Source organism: Callithrix jacchus, chromosome 9, assembly GCF_049354715.1.
Source record: "Callithrix jacchus isolate 240 chromosome 9, calJac240_pri, whole genome shotgun sequence".
NCBI lineage: Eukaryota > Metazoa > Chordata > Mammalia > Primates > Cebidae > Callithrix > Callithrix jacchus.
In genome coordinates, this window is record NC_133510.1 from 67606250 (window position 1) to 67619746 (window position 13497).

General features: G+C 50.2%; 1 long non-coding RNA gene across 1 annotated transcript; it reads right to left on the reverse strand.

Annotated features, from left to right (window-relative positions):
* Positions 1–10871: 10871 nt before the first annotated feature.
* LOC144577616 (uncharacterized) lies at positions 10872–11842 on the reverse strand. The gene is made up of 2 exons (XR_013521887.1): positions 11789–11842; positions 10872–11161 (listed from the first exon to the last, which is right to left on the reverse strand). It is a non-coding gene; the product is annotated as an uncharacterized LOC144577616 (long non-coding RNA).
* Between the last annotated feature and the right edge of the window lie 1655 nt (positions 11843–13497).

The window sequence follows — 13497 nt, forward strand, 5'->3', positions numbered from 1 at the left end:
GGATCTCGGAACTGGACGGACGGGTCCGGGCTGTGTGGGAGGAAGGCAAAGAAGCCGAGGCCCGAGCCTGAAGCCGGTGGGCAGGAGACGGGCCTGGCGGGCTGAAGTTCTCGCTTGCTGGGGAACCTTGGGCAGCGCTCAGAGCTGTGTCCTCATCCCATCCGTAAAATGGGGACCCAGTACCTGCTTCCTGGGTGTGTCCAGAGGATTTGATTTCACAGTCTGGGAAGCAACACCTGCGGGTGGGCGAGTAGTTAGGCCTGGGGAGACCAGGGGCATCAGGCCTGGCCCTGGCCTTGGGAAGGTGCTGTGACAGAGCTGGGAACCCTGAGGAGTCAGGGACTGCCAGGGATGGGAGGCTGGTATCAAGGCCATTTCCTGGGGACTCCGCAACGTGGGCTTCAGTGGGTGAAGATGTCTGAGACAGTGCTGGGCCATTGGAGGAACTCGGGGAATGTTTGTGGACCCACCCCCAGAGCTATCAGAGTCACAAATAATCTGGCATATTTTTCTCATCAGAACACTTTTGCCCAGCACCCTGAGTTCTGATGTTTTGCTCCTTTTCTTTTTCTTCTGCATTTCTGCTCACTTCACTCACAGGGTATCAGACAGCCCTGGTACAGGAAGCGACTCGATCCCGTCCCCTGGTGACACAGACAGCTGTCCCACCCCAGGGAGGATTGTTTGAAGCCTGACATTCTGGACCAGCCCAGGCAACATAGTGAGATACCATCCATCTCTAAAAAGAAAAAAATTAGCCAACTGTGTCTGCAGTCCCACCTACTCTGGAGACTGAGGCAGGAGGATTGCTCGAGCCCAGGAGTTGGAGGCTGCAGTAAGCTATGATTGTGCCACTGCACTCCAACCTGGGTGACAGACTGAGACTCCATCTCTAAAAAAGTTTAAAAGTTCACCAGAGAAGGAAGAGGAGAGAAGTGGTGCTCCAGGAAGAAGGAGCAGTGTGTGCAAATATGGCAGCCCAGGGAAACATGGCAAATTTGATGTACCTGCAAGAAGAGCATTGGAGGGGAGGAGTTGACTGGGATAAGGACGGGACCCATCTGTGAAGGGAGTCTGAAGGGACACAAATACCAGATCAAGGAATTTTGACTTGAGTTTGTTGTAACAAATTGAAGTATCTGCAGGAAGGGGCAGATAGGAACATAAATGACTAAAGACATAAAACTGACAAGAAGTAAAATAAAAGGCCAGTGCCAGCCTAGCGATAAAAAGGCTGTACACTCATCTGGGCCTCAGACCTGGGAAAGATAGGGATTGGTGAGAATTCCAGAGTTCTCACAATGGTGCATAGGTAAGCCCCAGGGATCGCTTCCGAAGGCCACTATCCTTTCTCAGCCCCAGCTAGTTGTTGCCATCCAGGAATGCAAACATGTTGCCAGTGTTTTCAAGAAAATTTAAAAACAGAGTCATGTGCAGTGGCTGGAGCCTGTAATCTCAGCTACTCAGGAGCCTGAAGCAGGAGGATCACTTGGCCCCAGGACTTAAGGCTGCGGTGAGCTATGATTGCACCACTGCACTCCAGCCTCAGGGACAAAGTAAGACTCTGCCTTTAAAATTTTTTTTTTTTGGAGACAGGGTTTTACTTTGTCACTCAGGCTAGAGTACAAAGATGCCACTCATGAGACTCACTGCAGCCTCTGCCACCGGGCTCAAGCGATCCTCCCACCTCAGCCTCCTGAGTAGCTGGGACTACAAGTGCGAGCCACCACATCTGGCTAATTTTTTTTTTTGGTAGAGATGGGATTTCACCATGTTACTCAGGCTGGTCTCAAAGTCTGGACTCAAGTAGTGATCTGCCCACTTTGGCTTCCCGAAGCGCTTGGATTGCAGGCGTGAGTCACTATGCTCAGCCAAAAAAATATTTTTTAAAATAAATGTAGATGTATGTGTTGCCTCCTGGCTTTTAAATGTTGGCAACTATTTTAAAAAAAAGTTTTGGCTAGGCACAGTGGCTCATGCCTGTAATCCCAGAACTTTAGGAAGCCGAGGCGGGCAGATCACGAGGCCAGGAGTTCAAGACCAGCCTGACCAATATGATGAAACCCTGTCTCTACTAAATATATGAAAATTAGCCAGGTGTGGTGGCACACACCTGTAGTCCCTGCTACTCGGGAGGCTAAGGCTGGAGAATGGCTTGAACTTGGGAGGCGGAGGTTGCAGTGAGCCAAGATCATGCCACTGTATTCCAGCCTGGGTGACAGAGTGAGACTCCATCTCAAAAAAAAAAAAAAAAAATTAATTCTGTGACTGCTCTAACTACACAGGATACAAGCATGATGGAACCAGATGTGGCCCACTGGCCACCAGTCTTCAATGGCTTCAGAGTTGCTGGGGAGCTATTGAAAGTTTTGCAAGGAGGAAAAGAATCTGAATAACAGGCCTGAGTTTTGGGCACTGGCTCAGGGGCAGTGTGGAGGAATGGACTGGTAGCAGAAGGTCAATGGGGGCAGTTGCATTTGTCCAGGCCAAGGGGCTGAGGCCTGAACAAAAGTGGCTGACCTGGAGATGGGGAAGATTCCCCAGGCACAGTGCAGAGAGCTTCAGGAATTAGCCCACCCTGGGGAGCTAAAGATTTAAAGTCCCCTATCCTTTTGTCCCCTCTGAGGGGTTGCAAAAAATCGTCCTCTAGTTGGTGGAGAGGCGTATTTAGAGTTGGATACCCCTGGAAATCCCCAAGGGTGGGTGCTGGCAGGCCACCCCATGGGGCTAGTAAGACATTCCAAATTGCCTGGAGAGGGAGGGGCTGTGCTGGGGGAGGGGCACAGGAATCTGGCCTGGCCTTCAGGAAGACCCCAGCCAGCCCTAATAGGAACCACACGTGGGGTGAGTTTGGAATCCTGGATTGCCTGTGACGTTTGGCTTTGGAATCGGACACTTGGCTGGGGTCACTCCTGACCTGCTGAAGCCTGAGGCCTCCCAGCCCCAGCTCCCCTCCTAATCGCTGCCAGACACATTCTGCCCTGCACCCAGCCCTGGGGCCTGCCTGGTTTCTGAAGAGAGGGTGCTTCTTGGACCCCACTTGTTGCAAGATCATCATCTAAGCCCTGGGGGAGCAGAGGTTCTCAGGCAAGAATTCCAGGCTTCCTTCGGGGCCAAGAGTTGATATCCTCAGAGATAGCAGACCAAGAAGTTTCATCCAGCATCCACCAAAACAGTGTTCCCTGAATTTACAACCCTCTTGGAGTCCTGATGGCTGCTGGCCTTGTAGAGACCCGCACCCTCAGCCTCCACCCCTCCCCTGCAGCATCTGCGGGTGCTCTGTGGCTCCGACAGTTGGAGCCTCCACCCAGGCCCCACAAGGTTCATGCCTTCCACCATCCTCAGGCACCAGGAGGAGGGAGCAGTCCAAAGGGCAGGGGACAAGCCCTGTGAACAGGTGGTTTGCTCCTGCGGAATCCCTGAAAAACCAGTGGAGGAAAATGAGTCTCTCCTAGCACACTTCCCGAGACTTTCTCTTCCTCTCAACCCAAACATCTCCTTGCCTCGGGACTAGCGCTGCAGCATGAAGAGATGTGGCAATATATCATAGAGGGGCTAGAAAAACTCTTGCTCTTTATTTGAGTGGCTCACCCAGTCTTTGGGCCTTGGCTGTCATCCCATATGCTAAGCCGTCTTCACAACCCTCTTATTGTGGAGTGTGTGTGGGTGGAGGGTGCACTTTCTGCTTAAGTCCCTGACACTCCCAAGGGCCCCCTCAGGCCCAACTCCCTCCCCCTTGGTACCCTCCTTGAGAACTTCCAGGCAGCCTGCTCAGCATCAGACCAGGGGCCCAGGAGCTTGGACAGGCTGCATTCCTGGGGGCAGGGAAGAGGAGGGGAGGCCTGTACAAAGCCCACTCCTCCCTTCCAGCACAGACCTGGTGCTTCCCAGACTGATGCTCTCTTTAGCCATGCTGAGGATGGCCAGTGTAGCTCCATAAAGCCCCAGCAGCAGCGCCGGGGAAGTTGGGGCCCTCCTAAAGATTAAGCCTTCTGTGCCCTGGAGCTATTCCACTCCCGATGGGACCTAAGGTTCCAGCTTGCAAAGGAGCTCATGGTGGTCACTGGGTGAAGAGTCGTGCGGTGGGGTGACCGGGCGTGGAGGAGACAGCCCCCTTGGCATAACTGAACATTCCTTCTACAGGGCGGCTCAGTCTCCCTAAAGTCTCCAGAGAGAAATCAGGCCCTGCAGAATGGAAGCCCGGCAGCCGCTGCAGAAGCTGAGAGCGCGCTGGGAAGGAGTGGCACCTCCTCGGGAGCTGGGGATTCGGGTAGTCCCTCCAACCCAGTCCGTCCCCATCCCCCAGCCCGATTTCGGGAAGCTCTCTCAATGAATATTTAATAGCTCAGAGCTAGGCCTGATTGAATTTTAATGCTGGCGACCCGAGCCCGGAGCCCAAGTCCAGGCAATTAGTCAGGAGCCATTAACGCTGACGGGGCTGATTTACGGGCGGGACCCGGCCCCGGGTCGGGGGCGCCCAGGCTGGCGGGCGGCCGCGGATTGGGCGGACTGAGTCTCCCGCGGCAGCCAATCCCCGAGGGTGCCTTGGCCTAGTTTGCATCTCATTTGCATAGCGCTCCTCGGGGCAGCCCTGGGAGCAGCACGGGGAGGCCCTGTCCCGGGGGTCGGGGACGCGGGCGGGTGGCCTGGAGAGAGACCCAGGCGTGGCCCTCGTCCCGGGGCCGGACTAGAATTTATGGCAAAACCTCTCTCGGTTTGCACGTAGAATTCCATCAGATGATCCCGCTGTTCCCTGGTAAGGTTCAGGTCTGAGGGCAAATTCCAAAGGCAAAGGAGGGGAACAGAGACCAGGGCCGACCTGGGAAGCCGGGCAGAGCCGCCGCATCTCGGGACCTAACAAAGGGCTCCGCGGTTAGCAGAGGGAGGAGCCTTTCCCGCCCTTGCTGTGTGCCAGGCCCTGTGCCTACCTAGATCTCCACCCTCCTGCCCTGCTGTCCTCCCCTCTCCCCGCCCCGCCCTCCTCCTTTGGCCTGTCAGAGGGGGCATCTACGCTGATGAGAATGGAACTAATGTTTTTCAGGGATTTTCTGGTTTTCAGGGATTTCGTGTTTTTCAGGCTGGATTATGCCCCAGAAGGCTAGGGAGGAAGCCAAGGGCCCTTGGAGGAGATGGCCCTTCTCCCCGCGTCGCCCCTCATCCCTCTGACCTGTGTGAATGAGCTGGAACTCAGCCTGGAGTGCTCTATTGAACTATGCCCGACCCCTTAAATCATAGGTCAAGGATTTAGCTGGCCTGTCTGCTGCCACTCTGGCAGGTGGCCTCCTCCTCGACAGCCCCACCCCTTTCCCAGAGGGTCCACCGTGCTGTGGTAGAGCTGCGGTGCAAGGCGGCATTCTTCCCTTCACAGGCAGGCATCCCCATGGGTTCAGACCTCCCTTGAACTGGCAAGGAGAAAGCCTGCGGTTTGTATTGGGGTGTGGGCAATGGAGTGGGCTGGATAGAGCTCTGGTCTGGGAGGCCAGAACCTACACGGAGGCAGTAGGGAGGTTGGCAGAGAATGGAGTCATTAGTCAAAGAAGGCTTCCTGTTAGATGCAGGGCAGAGTAGAGACTGGAAGGAAGGGAGGGAAGAGGGCAAGGAAAAAGGAAAGAAGAAATCTTCCGCAGGGGATCATCCTGTTTGAGGCAAAGGAGGGTAAGCCGAAAGCCCAAAAAACTCCAGGCTAAGTTTGGTATTCCAGTGCACAGGCTCAGCCAAGGCTGCCCTCCTAACCCGAGGATGCAGGCTGTGAAGGGTTGAAAGGATGATGACATTATTATCACCGTTTGAGAAGTGCCTGCTATCTGCCAGGCACTATGCTAAACACTGCCAATATATTGCTTCATCTACTCTCGTTTTTTTCTTTTTGTTTTCCTTTTAGTTATGTTTTATCTAATCTTTATAGCAACCCAATGAGCTAAGTATTCTTAGAATTCCCATTTTCCAGATGAGGATACCGAGGCTCCGCGAAAGGTGGTAACTTGACACAGATCACATAGCTAGTGGGTGGCAGAGCCCTTGCCCCTACCCATCACTCCGTACCGTTCACAAATACCTCGAACTCAACTTAAACTTTTTTTTTCACCTCATAAACCTGTTTCTCCTCCTGTATCTCTTCTCTTCCTTTACCAGCACCCACCTGTTAATAGAAACAGATACTACATGTAATCTATGCCAAAAGCCTGAGAAGTGATCCTGCCCACATTGTCTCCCATGCCCAAGTGCTTGGTGTCATCAAACATTTACAGTCCCAAAGGTTTCTAAGTTCTGTTCCCTCCTCTCTCTCTGCCCCTGCTTGGTTCAGGCCCAGGTCATCTTCACCAGGGCCAGGGGAGGTAACACAGGCACCACATTGAACCCTTCCTCTGTGCCAGGCTCTGTGCTAAGAGCTCTTAGGCTTTGTCTGCAACAGTCCTCTCCAGAAGCCTGAGACCAGGTCCTTTGATTACCAGGGCTCCATTTCACAGATGGGCTGGAGAAGGTTGGGGAACTGTGGGAAGAAATCCCCAGCTGTACTGGGCCTGATTGTGGAGCAGCGAGCAGACCCCACCAGATCAAGCAGAGCTTCAGAGTCTCTTGCCTTCTCAGCTGCTCCTCAAAACCCACTTCCCCAGGCTGGGTCTGGATGCCTCTCCTCCCACTTGACATAAAGGTGTTTTGGGCTTCCAGCTATGAAAGACCCAACTTAAAAATGGCTTATACAGTGTTGATAATGTCACAAAACAAGAGTCCCAAGGCTGTTGGTGAAGTTAGTGGCTCAACAGTGTTATCAAGGACACACGTTACTTCTGCACTTCTTTATTTCTTGCTTGTTTTCTTTTCCTTCTTTATTGAAATATGATTTATATGCAGTAGGATGTACAGATTTGATTTCGTTTATTATTTCTTCTTATTATTATTTTTTGAAACAGTGTCTCACTCTGTCACTCAGGCTGGAGTGCAGTAACGTGATCACAGCTTACTGCAGAATTGACCTCCTCGGGCTCAGGTGATCCTCCCACCTCAGCCTCCTGATTAGCTGGGACTACAGGCATGTACCATCATGCCTGGCTAATGTTCATGTTCTTTGTAGAGTTTGGGTGTCGCTATTTTGTCCAGGTTGGTCTCGAACTCCTGGACTCAAGAAATCCATCTGCTTTGGCCTCCCAAAGTGCTGGAATCATGGGGCGTGAGCCACTATGCCCAGCCAGGATGCACAGATTTTAAAACTACAGTTTGATGACTTTTAACAAGTGTTGACCTGGTCACCTTCATTCCAATCAAGCTGTGGGATATTGACATCATGCAGCAAATTCCGTCGTGTCCATAGGCAGTCAGTCCCCCCCACCCCCACCCCCACCACCTCCTGCTCCAGGTAATCTGGTGTTTATCTATAGATCAGTTTTGTATATTCCAGGCCTTTCTATGAATTGGATCATATTGTATGTACTCTTCTGTGTCTGGCTCTTTGACTTCAGACAATGGTTTTGAGTTTCACCTACACTGTTGTATCAATAGTTCTTTATTTTTTTTTTTAGATACAGGGTCTTGCTATGTTGCCCAGTTTGTTCTCAAACTCTTGGGCTCAAGCCATCCACCTGCCTCGGCCTCTCAAAGTGTTAGGATTACAGGCGTGAGCCACCATGCCCAGTTCATTTTTGTTGCTGAATAGGTTTCCACTCTAAATATTTCACCACAGTTCTTTCTCTTTTTTCTGCCATCCTTATCCTGTTGATTTTTGTCCTTGTACCCTGACTTCTCTCAAAGTCACAAGGCAGATGCTGCAGTTTCAGACACAACAGGCAGACAATGACATTCAGAGGCCAAGAAATTCTGTTTCTCTTTTGGCCTCTGTGAGATCTTTTTTAGAAGCCCCTCCAAAAAATCCCCTTATGTCTCATAGGCCAAATCATGCCACATGTCCATTCTCAGATCAAACACTGGCAGAGAGACTAGAATTGCTGGTGGTGCTCAGACTAATTAGGATTCACCCCCAATCCCAGGGGAGGGGGCTTAGCCTCCCTGAAGAATTTGGCAGACTGGTTCCTGAGCAAACGCAAGGTTCTGCTAGCAAGACAGGAGGGCAATGGTTATTGGTAAAGAACCAGCAGTGACTGCTCCATCTGCTTCTTCCTCACTAATAGAATTCAGATTTTGTGCAAAGATCCATCCCTAGAGGAACGTCATCTGTGTCCAACTCAGGAGTAAATCATGATGCATCTAGATCAAGCCCAGTCATTCTGTCCCTCTAACCAGGGATTGGTTTAAGTGTGTGGACAGCGGAAGACACTGCTTATGGCCAACTAACGTTCATTTTCCTCTCTTCTTCCTTAGTAAAAGGATCAAATTTTATTTAGGTGACAAAGTACCTATCAAAAAAATATGCCTCTATGATTTCTTACACATAGGAATGGCCAGTGATCAAGTTCTGATCAAAAAGATGTAAATAGAAATGTTCTGTGGGGCATCTGAGAAGGTTGCTTAGAGGAGCTGACTCTGCTGAGGAACAACGTTTGCCCTTCCGCTTTTGGTCTACAACATGAATATGATGGCTGAAACTTCAGCAGCCGTTTTGAAATATGAGGTGGATTTGGGAATGAAATCACGTGAGATGGGTGGTGACTGGGTCCCTGGTGACACTGACACTGTGGAGCACCACCCTCCAGTCTTTTTTATGTAGAAAAAGTAATCTCCAATTTTATTTGAATCATTCTGAATTTAGTAATATATGCAACTGAACCTAATAGAACACAGACAGTAACGCGGTTTCCAGTCAATGATATGAAAGGGAAGATCTGGATGTGTCTGGAAAATATTTCATTACTCTTAAAAGGAGGCATTTGAGAGGAATTGTTGGCCCATACAGGATGCTTAGAATTGCATTTTTGCCATTTTTAACCTTAAGGGGAACCGTCCAGGGACACCGTGCATACACTGAGGGTGTTAGAGTACAAAGATGGAGGGAACTCAGGCCCCTGAAGATGGTGCAGAGCCTCTGAACCAATTCACTCTGGAGCTACCATTTCTCAAGACTTCTCATTGTAACACGATGTATTTTATCAATTCTAAAGTGCGTATTTGGTCACATTCTAACATGTTTGAAATCAGCATACATGTTACAGCCAGTGGCATCTCAAATCTGTGTCAGCAAGACAGTAGCTTTGGCTCAGCTGTCCTGCATGTGTGAACTTGGTGGCTTTCCTAATGTCATGACAGGACAACTATAAACCCTGGATGTTTTGGTCCACAAGCCATGTAAAGAAAATTTGAGTCCTGGCTGATAGTTAGAAGCTTTTGATTGTCTGGCAAAGTTTACAGTGCAATCCCAGAGATAATAGTGGATGTGGGCCTGGTGTGTTGGCTCATGCCTGTAATCCCAACACCTTGGGAAGCCGAGGTGGGTGGATCACCTGAAGTCAGGAGTTCAAAACTAGCCTGGCCAACGAAACCCCATCTCTACTAAAAATACAAAATTAGCCGGACATGGTGGCATGTGCCTGTAATCCCAGCTACTCGAGAGGCTGAGGCAGGAGAATCACTTGAACCCAGGAGGTGGAGGTTGCAGGAAACCAAGATAGCGCCAACACACTCCAGCCTGGGTGACAAGAGAGAAACTTGGTCTCAAAAAAAAAAAAAGTGGATATGATAGACAGCCTGCAAAATGGCCCCCAGTGGTCCCAGCTTCCTGCTATTCACACCCTTGTGTGGCCCCTTACCACATTGTTCCAGGGTTGGTCTGTGTGATCAATAGGCATAGAGGAGAAATCATGATATGTGGCTGGGCCCAGTGGCTGACACCTGTAATCCCAGCATTTTGGGAGGAGAGTGGATTACCTGAGGTCAGGAGTTCAAGACCAGCCTGGCCAACATGGTGAAACCCCATCTCTACAAAAATACAAAAATTAGATGGGCATGGTGGTGGGTGCCTGTAATGTCAACTACTCAGGAGGCTGAGGTGGGAGAGGTGGGAGAATCCCTTGATCCTGGGAGGCGGAGGTTGCAGTGAGCCAAGATAAAGTGGTTGTACTCCAGCCTGGGTGACAGAGCAAGACTCCATCTCAAAAAAAAGAAAAAAAGATAGTGCCTTCTGTCTTGCATGCTGACTTGTGCTTTCTCTTGGACCATTTGCTGGGGGCGGGAAGCCAGGGCCATGTCATAAAGACAGTCAGGTGACCTCTAGAGAGCTCATGTGGTGAGGCCCTGAGGTGGTTTCCAGCCAGCAGCCAGCTAGGACCTGAGGTCTGTGCACAGCCATGTGAGTGAACTTGGAAGTGAGCTCTCCAGCCCACATGCCTACAGACCCGGAGACAGCTTGAGTGCAGCCTCATAAGAGACCAGGAGCCAGAACCACCCAGTTAAGTCATACGCACAGAAAGTACAATATAAAATATTGATTGCTTAAAGCAGCTAAGATCTGGGGTAATCTTTCATGCAGCAATAGATAATTCCATAGAGCTTTTTTTCCTTTTTTTTTTGAAACAGAGTTTCGCTCTTGTTGCCCAGGCTGGAGTGCAATGGTGGGATCTCAGCTCACTGTAACCTCTGCCTCCCAGGCTAAAGCAATTCCCCTGCCTCAGCCTCCCAAGTATCTGGGATTACAAGCGCACACCACGACGCCGGGCTAATTTTTGTATTTTCACTAGAGATGGGATCTCATCATGTTGGCCAGGCTGGTCTTGAACTCCTGCCCTCAGATGATCCACCTGCCTTGGCCTCCCAAAGTGCTGGAATTACAGGTGTGAGCTACCACACCCAGCGAGACAGAGCACTTTTAAGAAATGTTCTGTATCACCAGTACTTGTAAGATGGCCCAGATGGTGATTCTGTGTGGAAAGACAGACATTGACAAGTGGGAGCTGAAAAGTGATCCAAGAATTGGACTCTGATTGGGGTAATGTTTTAAGAAAACCTTAACAAATTTATTTCACCCATGTTTTTCTTATTAAGTAAGTACAAGAACAGTAAGTCTAAGAGAGCCTTTTCAGTAAGTATAAAGTAAAAATTATAAGTGATAAGTCATTGTCACTTTAATTAACAATGTTATAGTGTTTTTTTCTTTCTAAAGTATATGAAGTATGGTGGTTTATGCCTGCAATCCCAGCACTTTGAGAGGCCGAGGCAGGAGGGTGGCTTGAGCCCAGGAGTTCAAGACCGGCCTGGGCAACATAGCAAGATGCTGTTTCTGAAAACAAACAAACAAACAAAGACATACATACATACATACATAAAGTACATGAAGCATCAGTGCTTCTTAACATCAGTGGTGTCTAAACTGGATGACATACAATCATGTATTTTCCTTATTGTACAAGCTGTTATGAGGGGAGTTTTCTGGCTATTGAGGCAGAGGATCTGAATTCAGGGGAGTAGAGGACTAGGACCGAGGAGGAGGTGAATAAGGGGAAGGAGGGAACAAGTCTATGAGGGAGAGTGGGCAGGGATTTGTGGCAAATAGCTCAGATATATTTACAGGAGTAGCTTTGGGAATGGGTCCCTGTTGACGTGTGTTTGTCCTAATCTTCCAATGGGTTAGTAACAGCCTGGAGTCTATGCCACCATGATGCCTGGCAGCTGCTGGTGGCATTGGAAATGACTGCAGTTCCCAAGCAAAAATAAGGACATGCGACCTAATGTAAGAGTTTTCCAGCTGGTGCAGTGGCTTATGCCCGTAATCCCAGCACTTTGGGAGGCCAAGGCGGAAGGATCACTTGAGGAAGGGAGTTCAAGACCAGCCTGGTCAATATGTCAAAAACTTGTCCTACTGAAAAAAAAAACCCCACAAAAATCAGTTGAGCATGATGGTACTCACCTGTAATCCCAGCAGCTACTCAGGAGGCTGAGGCAGGAAAATTGCTTGAACCTGGGAGGTGGAAGTGGAAGTTGTAGTGAGCCAAGATCACACCACCGCACTCCAGCTTGAGTGACAGAGTGAGATTCCATCTCAAAATAAATAAATAAGGCTGGGCGCGGTGGCTCACGCCTCTAATCCCAGCACTTTGGGAGGCCAAGGCGGGTGGATCACGAGGTCAAGAGATTGAGACCATCCTGGTCAACAAGGTGAGACCCCATCTCTACTTAAAATACAAAAAAATTAGCTGGGCATGGTGGTGCACGCCTGTAGTCCCAGCTACTCGGGAGGCTGAGGCAGGAGAATTGCTTGAACCCAGAAGGCTCAGGCTGCAGTGAGCCGAGATTGTGCCATTGCACTCCAGTCTGGGTAACAACAGCAAAACTCTGTCTCAAAAAATAAATAAATAGCCGGGTGGGGTGGCTCAAATCACGTAATCCCAGCACTTTGAAGGAGGCCGAGGCGGGTGGATCATGAGGTCAGAAGTTCCAGACCAGCCTGGCCAACATAGTGAAACCCTGTCTTTACTAAAAAAAGAAAGAAAAAAAAAATTAGCTGGGCATGTTGGCAGGCACCTGTAATCCCAACTACTTGGGAGAATGAGGCAGGAGAATTGCTTGAACCTGAGGCGGAGGTTGCAGTGAACCGAGATCATGCCATTGCATTCCAGTCTGGGCGACAGTGCAAGACTCCAAAATAATAAATAAATAGCAATAAATAAGAGTTTTCCTATATTAAAAAAAATTTTCTTGGCCCATTAAGCCTTTACCATTTACAGCTTTATGGCCTTATGCCTGATGCAAAAGAAGATGGAAACATGCTGCGGAGGGATGCTTCATCAGGGGCGTCAGGTGCCCCTTGCAGCTCCCAGAGTGTGGCCAATTGCTGGGCAAATGTCCAGGGGCCACAATCCGCACAGGGCATGAGAGGGTCTGGGGTTGGAGATCTGGTTAGTATTTTGAACAGAGTTATGGAGCATAAATCGAGATTCACAGACTGAGGAGTTTGCCTACCCATCGGGAGGGAGTGGAACTCTATCAACAAATATCCTTTGCTGAGAGGGAAGTGGGCAACCCAGGGGCTTAAGTTCCCAGGGTAAAGGGCAGCCCAGGATTTAAACTCAGGCAATCTGACTCAAAGCCTGTGCATGTCTTAGTCACACATTTCGGCCTTTGAGATCTGTGGGGAGTTTTGCAACCACTGAATCCAAGCCCCTTATTTTCCAGTTGAGGGAGCAGGACTTGCCCAAGGTCCACGGGGATAGGGTGGCTGGGCAGGTCTTGGCTGCTGCGGGGCTCTGTGGATCAGTGCTGGTGAAAGGAGGGGTGGGGGCTCTAGGCATGGATGTTAGCTGGCCCTCCCCACCTTGCCACAATGCAAAGTCCCCCTGCTTTCCATCTGGGGAAAGGGCACAACTTGGTGGGGGAGGAGGGCGCAGGTTGGGGAAGCCGCCCGCCTCCTTCATTCCCGGGATTCCCAAGGCAGCCATTGTCCAGGAGGAATGTAGGGCCAGCAGCACGGAGGGCGGGGCCTCTTCCTGTGCCCCAGACAAGCCTGCTTTGTGCTCTCCACCCCGGCCCCTCCTGGCCATCACCAGCCAGGCCTTCCTAGCATTTTTCAGGGCTCTCAGGGCAGGTCTCTAAGAGAGGAAGGGACCGTGGGAGATGTAC